The sequence below is a fragment of the Suncus etruscus genome, chromosome 11 (genome assembly GCF_024139225.1).
Source record: "Suncus etruscus isolate mSunEtr1 chromosome 11, mSunEtr1.pri.cur, whole genome shotgun sequence".
Classification (NCBI taxonomy): Eukaryota; Metazoa; Chordata; class Mammalia; order Eulipotyphla; family Soricidae; genus Suncus; species Suncus etruscus.
This window is the reverse complement of record NC_064858.1, coordinates 66131336-66149403: the sequence shown is the minus strand read 5'-3', so window position 1 is coordinate 66149403 and position 18068 is coordinate 66131336. Positions and strand designations below refer to the sequence as shown.

Genomic DNA, 18068 nt, shown 5'->3' with positions numbered 1-18068 from the left:
AAAAAAAGAAAAAGCCTGGGCTGACCACTTAGTCCAGGGGAACAAGATACCCCCCACAACAGGCGGGTCTTCAGGGCCATGCCTGGTTAATCGGGCCCTTGGGGAGGGGGTGAGAAATTCCTCCCTATGCATCCAAAAACTACAGAACCGGGCGGGGGCACGAGCCCCCGCGCATATTTCATGTATTGAGAGTATTCCTTATTCTTATGTTATGTTTTGCATATCCAGAATATTCATTTTTTATTCTGCCCTTTCACACACCCCTACAAAGCTCTTTTTTACTCCTTAACTCTCTAACCCCCCCAAACTTCAGAAACCTACATTACTCTTTTTAACTTCAGTAGTATACAATCCTAATCACAGACCAAAGCCATGCATTGTGTGTAACAACCCCAAACTGTTTCAAGATACATAAAATGGACACGTATTTCTTTAGAATATTTTGTGTTCTTTCTCTGACAGCTATAATTCTTACTAAATGTTGTCTTATGCAGTGACGATTCTAACCACTTTTTATCTTCTCTTTTTGAGCTGTTTAACAAGGAATTTTGGTGAAAGAGTCCCCAGTTTAATGCTTATGATTGAACCATATCATGGGAATCGTTGGAATTGTTCTTATGGCCCCCATATGCGCCAATAACACCATGTGACATTGCTCTTTTTTGCATAGGCACATTAAAATGGGAAAATACTATACATACAAATAAGATCCTATCTAATAGAGATTGGTACACAAAAATCTTGTAGTGCAAAGGGATCTTACACCCTAAACATTGACATAATGACCTGGCACAGACCTCTGAAGAAAGGGCATTTTCCATTCACCCCCGAACCAGGGAAGCCATCCACGAAACATCCAGGCTGGTCTATAACATCACCTGGAAGCAATCCTCTACCACGGAAGACCCTACACTGCTCAGACATCGACCTGCTCAAAAGAGACTTCCCTTAACACTGAGAAGACTTAACAACAACAACGACCTGCTTACAGGACAGGGCTCCCTGCATTGCCCTTTGATTGTGAGGTGAAACGAGAGGACGCTCCACATCTTGACTTCAATGTAGGATATAAAGATTCCAGGATCTTTAATACAGAAACATGATACCAACAACAGAGACTGTGTGAAAAATAAAAGTGTGTTGACACTACAGACAGTGTCTTGGATTGGACAATCTAGCTTGCCTGGAGCCTAGAGTTGGTCTTCTGCCAGGAAACTTCAGGGGTCGGGTCTCTTTGTATTTAGGCCAAGGTTATTTCTTTCCATGTCCCTAATATTTTGGTGGGCCTATGCAAACAACAATTGCCACTCTAACACCATTTTTACTGTGATCCTTTGACTCTAATCCTTAAAAAGAACCCACTTAAAATTTGAGGTTAACTTAAGCTAATATGCATGTATATGGAAATGTAAAAAAAATACTATGCCTGTAATGTTTAAGGTGTTAGGTATGTTTTATGGCTTTAGATTATGTTGTGTGCTGTTAAGAAATATTATAATGTGTTACAATCTGGGGACTTGAGGGACAAAGTAATTGTACATGGATTTTTTCTTATTTATCTTAATGTTCTTTGCCTGAAATTTCAAAGTTAATATATCAGCAAGGGGACTTCTGAGAATTATGCTATGGGTGATTGTCCTTCCACTGTAACTTTACCTTGTCCTCTTTCTTTGCATCCTTGTTCTCACAATTAAAAATAAAAAAAAATTAATTAAAAAAAGAAAAAGAAAAAGGATGTTTTATTATTGGTTCACAGGCAGGTCTCAGGACCGGGGTGATTCTAGTTGCCAACAACGAAGGAGTTCCTCAGGACCACAACTATGTTTTCACACAGAAACATCTTGCCATGTATTGGTCCTTGTTCACTGCCTTGGACTTCTTCCCCCTGCTACTCTTGGGGATTTCAATTCACATTTCCTTCACATTCTCCAGCACCATATTGAAGTGTCTGTCAAAGGTCTTCACGTGTCCCAAGAGCTTCATGTTGTTGCAGCAATTGATGAGCACCTGCATGTTTTTATTCACCAACTGTGGAAACACGGAGAGTCAATCGGTGTTGAACTCCTCCTGCTGCCTCTTTTGCAGCTCCTTGGGCATCATCTCACTCTTGGGTTAGTTGAGGAGTCACCCTGCCAGACTGAATTCAGATTGCTGAGAAATTCTATGGCGTCAATAACATCTCAGGCAAGGCAGAATATACAGACTCCGGGTACCTTGGTAGGCCATGAGCACATGTGCCATGAAGGTGCACAGACCAACCTTACATATTTTGACATGCACCAGGCATTTCCCCAGGTGGACCAGAAAATGGCTTGAAGCTGATATTGAAAGAGAAGCCTCAGTTTCCCCTTGCCAGCTGCCATGAGCGGTGTCATTATTGGCTGGTCTTATTATACATTTTTTAAACATTCCTGTAATTTCACAGGACCGTCCTATTCTGCTGAGTTTAGGCTCACCAGGACACTAAAATAGCAGTAATTCCTTACTGCAAATGGCCAGACAGGTAACCCCATTAAACCAGTTTATAGGATCCTGGCATTTGTTGGTAGCTTCTTGTTAACTGATGAGAAATGCAAAGATACTTTAAAAGGACCCCTTATTTTTTAATATAATTTTTATTTTGATCATAATGGCTTACATATTGTTGACAATAATATTTTAGGTACATATTTACATAAAATTAGGGTGGATTCCCACCACCAATTTGTCCTCCCTACACCTTCGTTTTTGTCCTACCTCCCATATCCTCTTCCCTCACCCCCAGGGCTGCTAGAATATATATGTGGTCCCCTCTGTACCTAGCCTACTACTTAGTAGTCTTGCACCTGTTTGGTCTTGGTGCCTCCCTTATTTCCCCCTCTAACTGGGAGGCAGGACTAACTAGTTCAAGTTATGTGGTATTGTTTGAAGAAGAGAAAAGTAATAAACTGGGGTAAAAGTCTAATACTCCAAAAATGGGCAGAATCCTTCTAGAGGCTCTCATCATTGATTTGAGAGGCGAAGGAGAAAAAGAAGGTGAAACACTCCACCAGTACAAAAAGAAGTGTCAAATATTCAGTGAGGACTCCAACAATAACAATAAGCAATACAGAAAAACAACAACAACAACAACAACAAAAAAAACCCCACCATGATCTTGAGATAAGAAACATGGCATAGCTCATAAAGAAAGAAAAGAAAAGAAGAGAAAAAAATAAGTATAACTGGGGACAACAACTTCAATAACCACACCCAAACAAAGAAATCGACCAAAAATAGATAGGTAAATAATAATAATAATGATAAATGAAGATAAAAATAATATATAAAAATAAACAATGTTTTGTGCTTTTTGCTTTTTTTCACCCCTCCTGCCCTGGCACAGTAAATATTGGGGTCATTCGAAAAGGAATTCACTTGGCCTAAGAGATATGGGGTTTCTCCGCCCTTGGAGTATATTGTTATGGGATCAACTATAGACTCTGTTCAGGCTCATTTACTCTCCCGGTGGTGCTTTTCTGGTGTTTGGAAGACTTCTGGTCCATCCAAGGTGATACAGTCAGACTTCTGTATCTATCGATCTCAGTATCTGCACAGGTCCAGGGGTGGGACTTATGATGAAGTCAGTCTTTGTGGTTCTAGAAGTTCTATTCCCTCAGTGTCATTTTAATCCATCTTCTGTGGTTGGTGGTCTTGGTCTTTGCACTGAACCCAGGATGGCACCTAGGATAGCGTTTTTCTTTGTGTTTCCAGAAGCCCCATCCCATTTCGTTACAATTGTCTCTGCCAGACCTTTGGAACTGGGTATCATATTTATTGTGCAGGTCGTAGTTCAAACCCTGGACTAGGGCTTTTTTATTGGTCCCAAGATATATACAGTCTGGTCATGGTTCTAGCAGCCAGTCATCTGTAAATTGCAATCTTGGCTTTTGGACCTACCAAAGGGTGACATGTCTTCTGATTTTGTCTTATCGTTAGCTGGTAAGGTAGGATAACCTGCTCTTAGGTCAAGTTGTTCCCATTTTCCTCGTTGTCAGGATATCATATTAGAGCTGGCACTTGTTGGTGACCCAGCAGTATTAAGTCTGTCCTGGATGGGATTTGTTTCCTGTAGCTGTTGTGAAGAACTGTGCCATTTCTATGTCTGGGATCCAGGGTTCAAAGATTGACGGATGGTATCTAATCACCTGAGGTCTAAGTTGATTCCATATGACATATTTTCAAGGTAGGAAATATCCCTGTATTGTAAACAACTATGAGTTCCTATCTCTAGTAGATAAGAGCTCTTTTTTATATGTAAGATTTCCCCCTTTTTAGTGTGCCTTTTCAGGGAGAAATGGTGCTACATTATATTGTCGGTGCATTTGGGGGTGGACAGAGGAGAAAACAGAAACAGGTCACATCCCCCAAAAATATAAAAAAAATAGGAATAAAAAAAAAAAAAAAAAAAAAAAAAGAAGGTTCATGGGGCCGGGTAGGTGGCGCTGGAGGTAAGGTGTCTGCCTTGGAAGCGCTAGCCAAGGAAGGACCTCGGTTCGATCCCCCGGCGTCCCATATGGTCCACCCAAGCCAGGGGCGATTTCTGAGCACATAGCCAGGAGTAACCCCTGAGCGTCAAACGGGTGTGGCCCAAAAACCAAAAAAAAAAAAAAAAAATAGGAATAAATATGTATGTGCTCACATATGTATATATAGAACAGACATTTAAAAAATGAATTAATGAAGTATTTAAAGGACCAAAGTGATGCAAAAGACTACCTTACATTTGGGGAAAAGCAGGTAAAGAGGTGGTGTGATACAGGTCTTATGCCTATGTTGGAAGTACAGGTTTTTCCATTGTCTTTTGGGTTTTTCTTGTGGTATGTGGGTTCCCAGGCACCTTTCCATCACAACCACTGACCTTCTTCAGATTGGCAGAAGATATGCGGCAGGGAGGTCTTGGAAGAGTTCTTGCAATGGGGATACTTTTGGAACTAAGTTCGGTTTCAAGTAACAGTCCACGTTAGGGGGAGTTGGTAGGGAGGGCCATGTAGCATAAGTCTGCAGGGGAGTTGTCTGCCTTTTCTTGCAGGAGACAAGGTGTGGGTTTGACTGGGTGTCCCTTCGCTTGGGTGCTGGGTACTGGTTCGTTGGGGTAGGAGGTCAATCTTGATTCCTAATAGATTAAGGACTGTGGGCGAAGAGTTTTAATATGGTGGGAGGTCTGGATGGGATTGCGGGGTGAAGGGATAGTTGGATTTCTAAAGGGGGAAAAGGGGAATGTATATGGAAGGGGTAGGAAGGAAGAAAAGAGAAAATACATTAGAAAGAAAGGGAGAAGAGAAAAGGAAAAAAGTAAAGAGAAGAATAGAAAAGAAAAAAATAAAAAAGAAAGTAGTGAGAAGAGAGAAAATAGCAAGGGAATGCTAGTTTGCTTGAATGTGTTCGATGAGTAGAGCCTGTAGTTTAAGTCTGTACATCGCAATTACTGCTTCGGTGGTCTGACTGGTCACGTGCTTCAATTCCTAAAAGAAGGTATCACCTAGAGATAAAGTGTATGTTAAAGAGTTTTCTCAGGGCCATCTCGTAGTGCAAGCTAGGTATGGTATCTCGTGTGGTATTCCGAGCTGCCATCTTAGTTTTTCCGCCCTTTGTATCCAAGAACGCCTGTAGACAGAAAAGCTGAGAGGTTATTTTAAATATAGTAAGATAAAGGCATTAAAACAGTGTTATGGAATGTTTCCATTGGAGTCAGTGATTTCCCGTGGTATTCTTTACCTGTGTTCCTGTATACGATCTCTAAGGGATTATTGTGGGGCCCCTTATTTTTAACTTTATTATACTATGTTTTTCTCCACCTGGTAGAGTTCTTCTGTTAGAAGCAAGTTCAGACTCTAAAAGAAAATGTTTCCCCCATCAGATATCGCCAGTATTCCTTACACAGTCATAGAAATAATAGAGTATGCCACTGTATAAATCATGGAAATACCTCATGAAAGTCCTCAAAATTACTTATCTATGGACTAACTGCTAATTTTTGTTTGTTTGGGGGCCACACCTAGTTGTTTTCAGAACTTCCTCCTGGCTCTGTTCTCCTGGGTTTTTCTGGTCCAGCTCAGAGGATCACATGAGTTACAGAGATAAAATATAAGAAGGGGAGAAAGAAATGTTGTAAATGCCTATTTTTTTTGTTAGAAAAAATATCAGGCATAGAAGTCTTGAAGTAGTAATTTGTTTGATATGTCCAAGAACAGAAAGAGGTACAGTGAAGCTTTGAGAAAAATGAACTCTATCTACATTATGTAAGGCTTTTGGACCCATGGTAGAGACATGGGATTCCAACATTCATCTCATAGAATGGCATTTAGAGTTTTTGAATAAAAAGGCATAGAAAAATGGTGAGTTTACTATTTGTGTTATTAATGCATGCAACAAGTGACAAGTAAAACGAAGTACTTGTTCTAGTAACCCAACAATCTGGAATCAATAAATCTACCTCCTCATACAGTTTTTAAACTACATTCTTTCATATATACTAATTCTCTAGAAAAATTTCCTGTCTTCATTCCAAATTGCTTTTGTCACTGCTTTGCAAAATCTATTCATTTTTCAAGGCCTCTAAGTTTTATGTCTTTCATATCCTTCATTATAAGAAACACTATTGATTAAATTTACATTATCTCTCTATATATATTTTACAAATCTTGCACATATATATTTAAGGTAATTAGGTCCATACCCACAACCAGTGTTGTCCTCCCTCCACCCCTGTTTCTTGCATGTATCCTATATTTCCTCATTTTACTCTCTGAACTGCTAGTGTAGCTAGTCCCAGCTGTATATCTCTTGATGTAGATTGGGTATCTTGATTCTGTTGTTGATTACTTTGAGTTTTGTGTTTGGGTCTGATCATTTTTTATTCCCAGTCAATGTTCATACAACTGTTTGCTCCTGGTATCATCCACGTTTTTTCTTCCCCTTCATTTATGAGGCAAAAGAAGATAAACAAAGCTCTGTGGTTCTCTTGGAAAAAGGGGGGGAAAATATGCTGAGAGGGGTGTGTCTAGGAGCTATCAATATCAATTTAAAAAAGAAAAGGAAAAAGAAAAAAAGAAGACAACCAGGCACTGACAAGAAACTCGACAGCAAAAATAAACACCAGCCTAAATGGATACAATGTGAGAGGGGGGGAAAAAAAGAAAAAGAAAAAGAAAAAAAAGTAAGAAGGGTGAGAGAAAGAAGGGTGTGGCAAGGATTTTTGTTTCTCTCTTTTTTTTCTGCATAAGCACAGTAAGTATTGGGGAAATTAGAAAGGGAATTCTCTTGGCCTAAAATATATTGGGTACTATATTGTCATGGAACGACTACAGACTCATTGATGAACCCCAAGGTCCCTTTCTGATGCCAGAAAACATTCTCCTCAGCTGTGGTTGACAAAATCTGTCCTCTGTAATTAGAGATCTTGTTATTTGCACAGATTATACGAAGAAATCTAGGATCGGGTCTTTATGATTCTAGGAGTTCTGCTTCAAGATTGTTGTAGTCTGTCTTCTGTAGTTAGTGATCTTAGTTTTTGCACAGATCCTAGTATGAAGCCTAGGGTATAGTCTTTCCTTGTGGTTCCAGAAGTTCTGTTTAGTAGCAGTTGTCAAAGTCAGATATCTGGAATTAAAAATCTTGGTTTTAGTATAAATCCTAGGCAAAAGCTTAACCTAGGGTCTTTCCTATTGGTCTCAGGTAATGTTCTGCTCAGTAGTTGTTGTCAAAGTCAGTCTAATTGGTAATCTGGGTTTTTGTGTCTTCTGACTTTATATTACCATTAGGTGATATGATAGGGGATTCTGCTCTTTGATCAAGTTGTTGCTGTTTTCATGTCATCAGGATGTCATATCAAACTGATACAGGCTAGTGCCATAGTGGTATTAGGGACTCCAGGTTGAGTTTGATTCCTGGTGCTGTTGCAGAAAACTGTATTGGTTTTATTTTTAGGGTTTGTGGTTTGAGTTGGATGGTCACTGTTCTATGAATGGAGTCTAAGTGAAATCATCATGGCATACATTTAGGGTGGGAGATACCCCTTGTATTATAAAATTTATGTATTTTTTTTATCCCTAGTAGATAAGAGCTTTTTTCTATACTTAAGACTTACCTCTTTTTATTGTGTCTATGCAAAAGGGAACATTGCCATATTATATTGCCAGTACATTTGGGGTAATAATGACAAGCTATAAAATCTCTTTGCCCTGGTTTTGACCAGAGCATTTGTCCCAAGAAATACTTTATCTTCTGGACATTTGTATCAAGCAGAACCAAAGAAACAAAATTAAAAATAAATATATTTATATAAAAATAGAGAAAAATAAAATAATAATACAAAAATATAAAAATAATAGTATATTAAAAAGGATGGAGAAGGTTACCATTATCTTTGGTAATAAAAGAGGTATAATTATTGAGGTATTAAACATAGTAGGAAAATATAGATATCCCCATTAAGTCTTTTGATATATTCTTGGGATGGGGTGGGATCCAGGGCACATTTTCATCCCACACTGTGGTCTTATTGGGTTTGAGCAGTGGTTCTTAAATAGTGGGGCACGCAGCCCAGATGGGTGGCACGAGGCACCATAAAGTGGGGTGTGTTTGGCCTCGTCAAACACTGTCATAACAAGCTAAGCCTTGTGTTTATGTCTCTGTATGTCTCTGAAGCTGAGAGTTGCTGTGTCCTGCTTCAAACCCTGCTTTGAAAAGCTATGCATTGCAAAACGTGCTCAATATAGCCATTAATCCAGATATCACCTCTGATTAAAATATCAGCTCAAAATATTTTATATATTTTTGTTTTGCAGGGTAAAGATATTTTTAATAAAGAAACTATTGACAGTCATGCGGTGGGGGCACAAAAATGTTTTCTTCTTCCTAGTGGGGCATGACAAAATAATTGAGAAGCACTGGGTTTGAGTGATGGATTGCAGCAGTTAAGGGATAAGGTAGTGTCCTTGAGCTGAGGGTCCTTCTGGAGCTGAATCAGGCAGCATGCAACAGTCCACATTGGGATGTGTGAGGAGAGGAAAGTCCATATCGAATGAGTCAGTAGTATGGTGGTTGTAGCCTCTTGCCACTTTGCGAGATGAGGGACTGAGAGTGTGTCCTTTCAACATGGTGCCTGGGTGGTGGCATATTGTGGAAGGAGGTTGGTCTCAATATCTGTTGTGTTAAGAACTGAGGGTTAAGAGGGTTAAAATGTGAAGGATAATGGATCAGGGTTGGAAGAACAAGTGGATAGGAGATCTGAAGGAAGGGAGAGATAATATCTAAGAGGGATATATACAATGTAGGCATGGATTGTTTACAATATAAATGGACTAGATTTAGGGGAGTCCACAATAAACAAACTCATGCCCACTTATAGACAAATATTAGAGATCTATTAATAATTTTTAGATGACGGATCCTGATAGAATGTGTCTGAGTACTTAAGAAATAAATTAAGAAATGATAAATAGGGGCCGGGTGGTGGCGCTAAAGGTAAGGTGCCTGCCTTGCCTGCGCTAGCCTTGGACGGACCACAGTTCGATCCCCCGGTGTCCCATATGGTCTCCCAAGCCAGGAGCAACTTCTGAGCACATAGCCAGGAGTAACCCCTGAGCGTTACCGGGTATGGCCCAAAAACCAAAAAAAAAAAAAAAAGAAATGATAAATAGGGGCCAGAGAAATAGCACAGCAGTAAGGTATTTGCCTTGCATGTAGCTAATACAGGACAGACCCAGGTTCATTTCCTGGCAGTCCATATGATCCCTTGAGCCTGCTAGGAATGATTTTTGAGTGCAGTGGTAGGATTGAATGCCACCTGAGTGCCACTAGATGCGAACAAAAAACAAACAAACAAACAAAAAAGATAAATAACTATCTAAAATATAGATTAGAAGCTAAAGAAAAAAGGAAATGAAAAGAAATAAGAGAGAGAAAAGAGAAGAGGTTAAATAAACAAACAAATAAATAAAATGAAAAATAAAAGTTAAAAAATTGGGCCAGAGACTCTGAGTCTTAAAGTTTTCTAATTTCTAGTTGCTTTGGCACTTATCACTAGCAGGGTGAACTTTGCTAAATGAAGCTTTCATGGATAGCTGTGGCTGGTGCATTTTCAAGATAAGCATAGAATTTATGTCAAGAGTACTATGCATTATGTTATTGAGCACTATAGGCAGTGTTCTCCCTAAGTAGTATCATCTGCTGTGTCTAGTGCATTGAAGTTCCTTTCCTAAAAGAAACTGACAGCATGGGCTTTATGATATAGTAGTAACATAGGTTGATTTGAAGAAGAAGAAGAAAAAGAAGAAGAAGAAGAAGAAGAAGAAGAAGAAGAAGAAGAAGAAGAAGAAGAAGAAGAAGAAGAAGAAGAAGAAGAAGAAGAAGAAGAATTAAAATAAAAAGGAAAGGGAAAAAGAAAAAAGGAAAGAGAGGAAAAAAGAAATAGAAAGAAAAGGGATAATAGTATTTTGCAAAAACATACTTGATGGTGGGACCTGTATTATAAGTCTGTGGAGCACCATAATCTGTTTTAGAACTTTCAATGCTCTTATGCTTTAGGTCCTACTAGAAGACATAATCAAAGGGAAATGGGTAATGAGTGCCAAATTGCCATGTTAGGATGTTCACCCTATATCTTCAAGAACCACTGTGGACAAAGAAGCTGGAGTTATTTTATAACAAATAAAATTAAGGCATTAGAACATATTGATAGAAAGTACTGCACCTAGAGTCGCTAGCTACCAATCATATTGTGCACCTAGTTCTGCAGATAAATACCTTAGACGTTTATCATAGGCCTTTGTAGTAAGAAGTTGAACGAAGACCTGTTTGCTCTAAACTTTGTGTTCATTGTTTCTGGTTTCTTTATGGTACTAAAGATAGTCAAGGCTTTATTTTCCCCTTTTTTCTGCTTGGTTTGAACACTTCTCCTTGTTGTATCCTGGCATCTATGGTGTCTGGAGTGTCTCACTTTTAAACCATTCTGTTTCTTCATAGAGTATTATATGTATATATGGTATATATTCTAAGTTTTTCAAATGAGAGTTCTCATTCTATATTTATCCTTCTTCTTTTGGCTTACTTCATTTAACATGTTTGCTAGTTCCATCCATGTTGCTGTAAATTCCACAATTGTATCGTTTCTAACTGCTATTTATTCCATTGTGTATAAGTAACACATCTTGATGATCCACTCATTTGTTGTTGGACATCGAGTTTGGTTCTAAATTTTGGCTATTGTGCTGGTGTGCTGCGATAAATAATGGAGTACATCCATACTTTGGGATGAATGTCCTTCTGTCTTGGGGATAGATACTAGGAATCCTGATTGCTGGGTCAAATAGCAGTTCAATTCTGTGTTTACAGAGCATCCTCCATGCTGTATTCCATAGGGGTTGTACCAGGCAGTATTCCCACCAGCAGTGGGTTAGAGTTCTTTTCTTACCACATCCCAGCCAAGAAAGATTGGTCCTCTTATTTTTTATGAGTGTCATCATCACTATTATAAGGTTGTACCTCACTGTTGTCTTGATTTGGATTTGCCTAATGATAAGTAAAGGTGAACATGTTTTCATGTGACTATTGTCCACTTGTTGATCTTTCTTTAAGTGTCTACTCATTACTTCTCCCCATTTTTCTATGGCTTTTTATAGATTTTGTGGAGCTAGCTTTTTTGAGTGCTTTATATATCCTAGATATCAGCTCTTTATCTGATGTGTTGAGTGCAAAATTTTTTCCCATTCCATTAGCTGCCTTTAAGTCTTAACCAGGTTTTCTTTCACTATTCAAAAACTTTTTAGTTTGATGTAATCCCATTTACTTGGGTTTAATGATAAAATTCTTGTCATTGGCATTTTATCATCAAAGACTTCTTTGAGTTATAAGTCTTTAAGTGTTCTACCTATTTTTTCCTCACTAAACTTTATAGTTTTGGTCTGATGTCAAGGTCTTTAATCCACTTTGAATTGACTTCTGTATAAGGTGTAAGGTATGGCTCAATCTTTAATTTCTTACAGGTGGTTATCCAGTTGTTCTAACACCATTTGTTGAAGAAACTCTTTTTATTCTATTTCAAATTCTTTACTCCTTTTCAAATATTAGTTGACCATATAATTGGGGATATATCATTAAATATTCTATTCTGACCCATTGGTCTGATACTCTTTGTTTCAGTACCATGCTGTTTTGATCGCTATGCCAATATAGTAAAGTTTCAGGTTAGGTAAAAGGTGCCACCTAGCTTCTTGTTTTTCAGTACGGATTTGGATAACCTGAATCTTTTGTGGTTCTATATGAATTTTATAACTGATTGTTCTAAGTCTTTAAAAAATGATGTCTGAATTTGGATAGGGATATATATAATATAATTGAATCTATATCATAGGTAATATAGTCATTTTGATGATGTTGACTCTACCTACTCATGAGCAAGGAATGTTCTTACAATTTCTTAGGTCCTCTTCAGTTTCTTTCTGAAGTGTTTTGAAGTTTTACTTCTCTGGCCATGTTGATCTTTGATACTATTTTAAATGGGATCAACTCCTTAATCTGTTTCTGATCTGTTTCTTTATTTGTTTAGAACAGTGGTACTGTCTTTTGTGTATTGACTTATAGCAGGCTATTTTGCTGTATTGATTGTTTCCAGGAATTTTACTGTGGAAGCTTTAGGGTTTTTGATGTATATCATCATATCATCTGCATAGAGATTTATTTTCACTTCCTCTTTCCCTATTTAGATTTCTTTGATTACCTTCTCTTGTCTGATTGCTATTGCTAAGATTTCTAAAACTATGTTGAATAAGAGAGGAGAGTATAGAAAATCTTGCCTAGTTCCTGACCTAAGTGAGTATGATGTTGGATATGTGCTTTTTATAGATAGCTGAGACTACTTGAGGAAGATTACTTTTAGTCCTATTTTTCTGAGTGTTTTCATCATGAATGGATGTTTGATTTTGTCAGATGCCTTATCTGCATTCATTGATAAGATCATGTGTTTTTGTCTTTCTTGTTGTTGATATGGTGTATGATGTTGATTGATTTGTATATGTTATACCATCCTTGCATCCCTTAGATGAAACCCACTTGGTCATGGCATATAATATTTTTATGTATTTTTGGATACACTATCTTAGTTTGCTAAGATTTTTTTGAGGATTTTTGCATTCACGTTTATTAGTGAGAATGGTATGTAGTTTTCTTTCTTCGCAGTGTCTTTGGCCTCTTTTGGAATGAGTTTGATATTAAAAGGAATTTTGGAGGATACCTGTCATTTCAATGGTTGGAAGAGCCTGAGGATCAATAGTAGTATTTCTTTCCAGAATGTTTAATATAATTCACCTGTAAAACCAACTGGTCCTGGACTATTGTCCTTAGGGAGTATCTTAATTACTGTTTCAATTTTTTAGATGTTTTTTTTTTTTGCCTATTTAGGCTTTTAACATCCTCCTTATTAAATCTTGGAAGCTAATATTCCAGATATGTGTCGGTTTCTTCTGGGCTCTCTAACTTAACTGAGTACAGTTGTCCAAAATAAGCCCTAATGATATTCGATGGATTTCATGGCATTTTGTTATTATTTCTCCCCTTTCGTTTGTGATCCTATTTATGTGGGTGTTTTTTTCTTTTGTTTTATTTTTTTATGCTTAGTCTTGTCAGCAGTTTGTCTATCTTGTTTATTCTATGGAACAACCAACTCCTGGTCTCATTGATTTTTTTGTATTGTTTTCTTTGTTTCTATGTTGTTTATTTATCCTCTTGATTTTATTATTTAGTTTTTTCTGACTGTGTTTGAGTTTATCTGTTGCTGTTTAACCAGATACTTTGGTGTCTCTTTAAGTTGTTGATTTTGTCATTTTCCACTTTCCTGACATAGGCCTATAATGCTATATGTTTTCCCCTAATTATTGCTTTTGCTGTGTCCCATAGATTTTGACAATTTGTTTCTTCATTATTCATCTTAAGGAATATTTTTATTTCTTCCTTGATTTTCTCTTTGATCCAGCTGTTTTTGAGCAGCATGTTGTTTACTTTACAGATGTTGGATTTTCTCTAGACCTTCTTTCTTACAATCAATCTTAATCTCCATCTCATAATGATATGATAAGGTGCTTCTACTAATCCTTACACTTGTGATATATGCGAGTTAGATTTATAACCTAAGGCATGGTCTATTTTAGAGAAGGATATGTTTTCACTAGAGAAGTATTTATATTCCACTTTCTGGGGGTGGACTGCCCTGTATAAATACATTAGGCATAGTTCTTCTAGTTTCTCATTTTGGGCTCTTTTTGCTAATTTTCTGAGTAGTGGATCAGTCTAGTTGAGATAATGGTGTGTTGACATTTCCTACTACTGTCACATTGCCTTTCATATGTTTATCCAGGTTTGTGAGCACATGTCATACATATTTTGTTGGCTCTGTACTTGGTGCATAATTGTTGAAAAGAGTTAGCACTTCTTGATCTAGTATTCCTCTGATCAGTAAGTAGTGACCCTCTTTGTCTCTGAGCACTTTCTTGAGGTTGAATGCAGTTTAGTCTAAGAATGGCTGTCCCGGCTTTTTTTGTTTTCCATTGGCTTGAATAATTGATTTCCATCCTTTTATTCTAAGCCTGTGTTTATCCTGTATTTTTAGGTGTGTTTCTTGCAGGCAGCAGATATCCAGTTTTTGTTTTCTGATCCAACCGTTTACTCTGTATCTTTTAATGGGGGAGTTTAGTCCATTGACATTTAAAGAGATTACTGACAGGTTTTGTTGTGCTATTGTATTGTGTAGAGTTGTGGTTACAATTGGGTGTTTGGATTGTGTAATTCAACTCTGTATAGTTTATTTAGAGTCAGTTTGGTTAGTGCAAATAGTGCAAGTTCATTTTTGTCTGAGAATGTTTTAGGTTCTCCCTCCTATCTGAATGAGGTTTTGTTGGGTAGTGGACTCTAGGTTAAAAGTTTCTTTTATTCAGTAGTTCAATTATGTCATTCCACTGTCTTCTTGCTTGAATTGTTTTAAATAGAAGAACTGGTTTGATTCTTATTTTTCTTACTTTGTGTTTGAGGTTTTTTCTCACTTATTGCTTTAAGGAATTCATCTTTCTCTTTAGTTTTTGCCATTTGGATTACTATATGTCTGGGTTTATTATTGGTTTATTAGAACATGTTTTATTAGGGATCCTTTTGACCTCTTAGATTTATACCAGTGCCTCTTTCCATAGGGTGGGAAAAAAATTTCCCCTCACTACTTGTTTTTCCTTTTTTCTTTTTCTTCTCCTTCTGGCATTTCTAAAAATTGTAGGTTATTTCTTTTGGTTTTGTTCATTAAGTACCTAATGTTTCTTCTAATGTTTTACCTTTTATTTCCTTATTGAATCTTTTGTCAGTGTTTAATTGTAGTTATTCTTCAAGTTTCTTTATGCGACTGTGTAATTCTGCTATTATGGCTTGCTAATATTATTTTTATTTCTCTTAATTACATTTGTAAGGATTCTCTCATCTTCTGTAAAAGTTCTTCCTTGAGTTGAATTGTTTATCTAAGTATTTCTTGATTTTTTACCCTACTGATTCCTTGATTCCTTCGGCTATATCTATTTTTTATTTTTATGTCCTCATCTACTGATCTCGTGCATTTTGGTGGACTTGGAAAGTTGCTAGGATTTCTCTTTATATCCACAGCTTCTAGTGTTTTACTTTCCTTAGTTAACCCAAATTTCTTAGCATTTGATAGCTTAGATAGTTGAAATTTCAGGTTGCTTGATCATGAGGTCTGCTGAACTTACTGTGTTAGATGTGATTAGAGGTATATCCGATTTAGAGTTTATTTTTTCTAATTGAGTGAGCTTGTCATAGTATGGCAGAAGTACTACAATCTACTTCATTGTTTTGCTGTTCTTTATTATAGGCGGTGGATTATCTGAGGTAAATAAGTATTAGATCTGGCCTGCCTAGACCTGTATAGTATACAGACTCTGGTCTGGAGAGTCAGTGGGAAAGAGGCAGGGAAAAATGGGGGTGACTGAGCAGAGATTTAGCCCTGACCTTGGGTCTATGCCCTTCTCTGTCACCTGTGGTGTGGCGCCCAGTACCTTCCCTGCACTGCTGCACGTAGGCAGGTGGTAATGGCAGCGTCCACACAGCCCTCGGTTCTCCCGCCTTCCTCTGTCACCTGTGATGTGGCGTGGGTCCATTCACTGTGTTTCTGCACCTAGGCGAGGGTAATCAGGGCAACTACTCAGCCCTCGGATCTCCCACCTTTCTATGCCACCTGTGATGTGGCGCCCATTACCCTCTCTGCACTGCTACACCTAGGCAGGTGGCAATGGCAGTGACTGTACAACCCTTGGGTATCTGGCCCTCCTCTGTCACCTGTGGCATAACACCAGGTTCCTTCCCTGCACTGCTGCACATAGGTAGGGATGATGGCAACTACTCTGCAGCCCTCAGGTCTCTATCTCTATATCTTTTTATGCCTTCCACAAATTATTGTTTCTAAGTCAGTCCCAGAAATCATACCTTCAACACCCTTTTCCCATAATCAGTTAAATAATTGAATATTGGGCATTGTTAACATTCACATAATATATATTTATTTTTTTATTTATTTTTTTTAGTTTTTAGATTTTTTTTATTTTAATTATGACAACAAAGATGCAAAGAAAAAGGACAGGGTAAAGTTACAGTGGAAGCCCAATTACCCATAAACAGAATTCTCGGTAGTCCCATCGATGATATCCCAGCCTTGAACTTTCAGCCAAAGAAAACTAAGAAAAACAAAACTGAACCCATGTACAATACAATTACTCTGTCCCTCAAATCCCCAGTTGTAGTACATACTATTTCTTAGCAGCACACAATATAATTTAAAGACATTAGACTTATGTAACTCCTTAAACATTGAGGGCAAAGTACATTTCTCTAGTTCCATGCACATGCTTACTAGTTTAAGTTAACCTCAAAAGTTTTAGTGGGTTGTTTTTCTTAAGGATTGGAGTCAAGGGAACATAGTAAAAAAACGGTATTAAAGTGGCATTTGTTTGCATAGGCCCACCAAAACATAAGGGACATGGAAAGACAAATTATGGTCTAAATACAAGGAGACCCTACCCCTGAAGTTTCCTGGCACAGGACTGACTCTAGGCTCCAGGCAAACTAGTTTGTCCAATTCAAGTCATCGTCTGTAGTGGCAATACACCTCCATTCCTCACATAGTCTCTGTTGTTGGTATCATGCTTCTGTATTAAAGATCCTGGAGTCTGCATATCCTATATTGCAGTCAGGATGGTGCAGAGCATCCTCTCGTTTCACCTCACACTTAAGGGGCACTAGAGAGAACCATGTCCTGTAGAGCAGGTCATTGTTGTTGTCAAGTCTTCTCAGTGTAAACGGAAGTCTCTTTTAGGAGGTCGATGTCAGACCCTTGGTAGAGTCTTTCCTGGTAGAGGACTGCTTCCAGCTGTTGCTATAAAAGACCTTGGATGTTTCGTAGATAGCTTGCCTGGTTCCGGAGTGAATGGAGTATGCCCATTCTTCTGAGGCCTGTGCCAGGTCATTATATCAATGTTCAGGGTGTAGGGTACATTGTACTGAGATTTATTAGATAAGAACTTATCTGTATGTATGGTGTTTTCCCATTTTAATGTGTCTATGCAAACAAGGATCAATGCCATGAAGCGTTATTGGTGCATCTGGAGGCAATAGGAACAAGACCAGCAACCTCCATGACATAGTTCAATCATAGGCATCAAACTGAGGGACAGTTCCAACAACAATCCTTACTGAACAGCTTACAAAGAAAAGACAAGATGAAAAGTGGATAGAGACATCATGGTAGAAGAATATATAGAGAGTTACATCAGTTAAAGAAAAAAACCTATAAAATATTCAAAAGATATATGTGTTCAATATGTGTTCAATTTGTGACCTTCTAAATAGTTCTGGGATTTGTTAGATCTACTGTATGTATTAGGTCAGAGATTAGAACTATGTGTTACTGAAGTTAAGAAGGGTAAATCTGGGGTACTGATGGTTGGGAGGAGCATATGTTTGCAAAATGTAGACTGTATGAAATTACCAGTGACAGCCTGAGTATA

General features: G+C 37.8%; 1 pseudogene; it reads right to left on the bottom strand.

Annotated features, from left to right (window-relative positions):
• Window positions 1-1780: 1780 nt before the first annotated feature.
• LOC126022099 (small nuclear ribonucleoprotein Sm D2-like) lies at window positions 1781-2100 on the bottom strand (annotated as a pseudogene).
• Between the last annotated feature and the right edge of the window lie 15968 nt (window positions 2101-18068).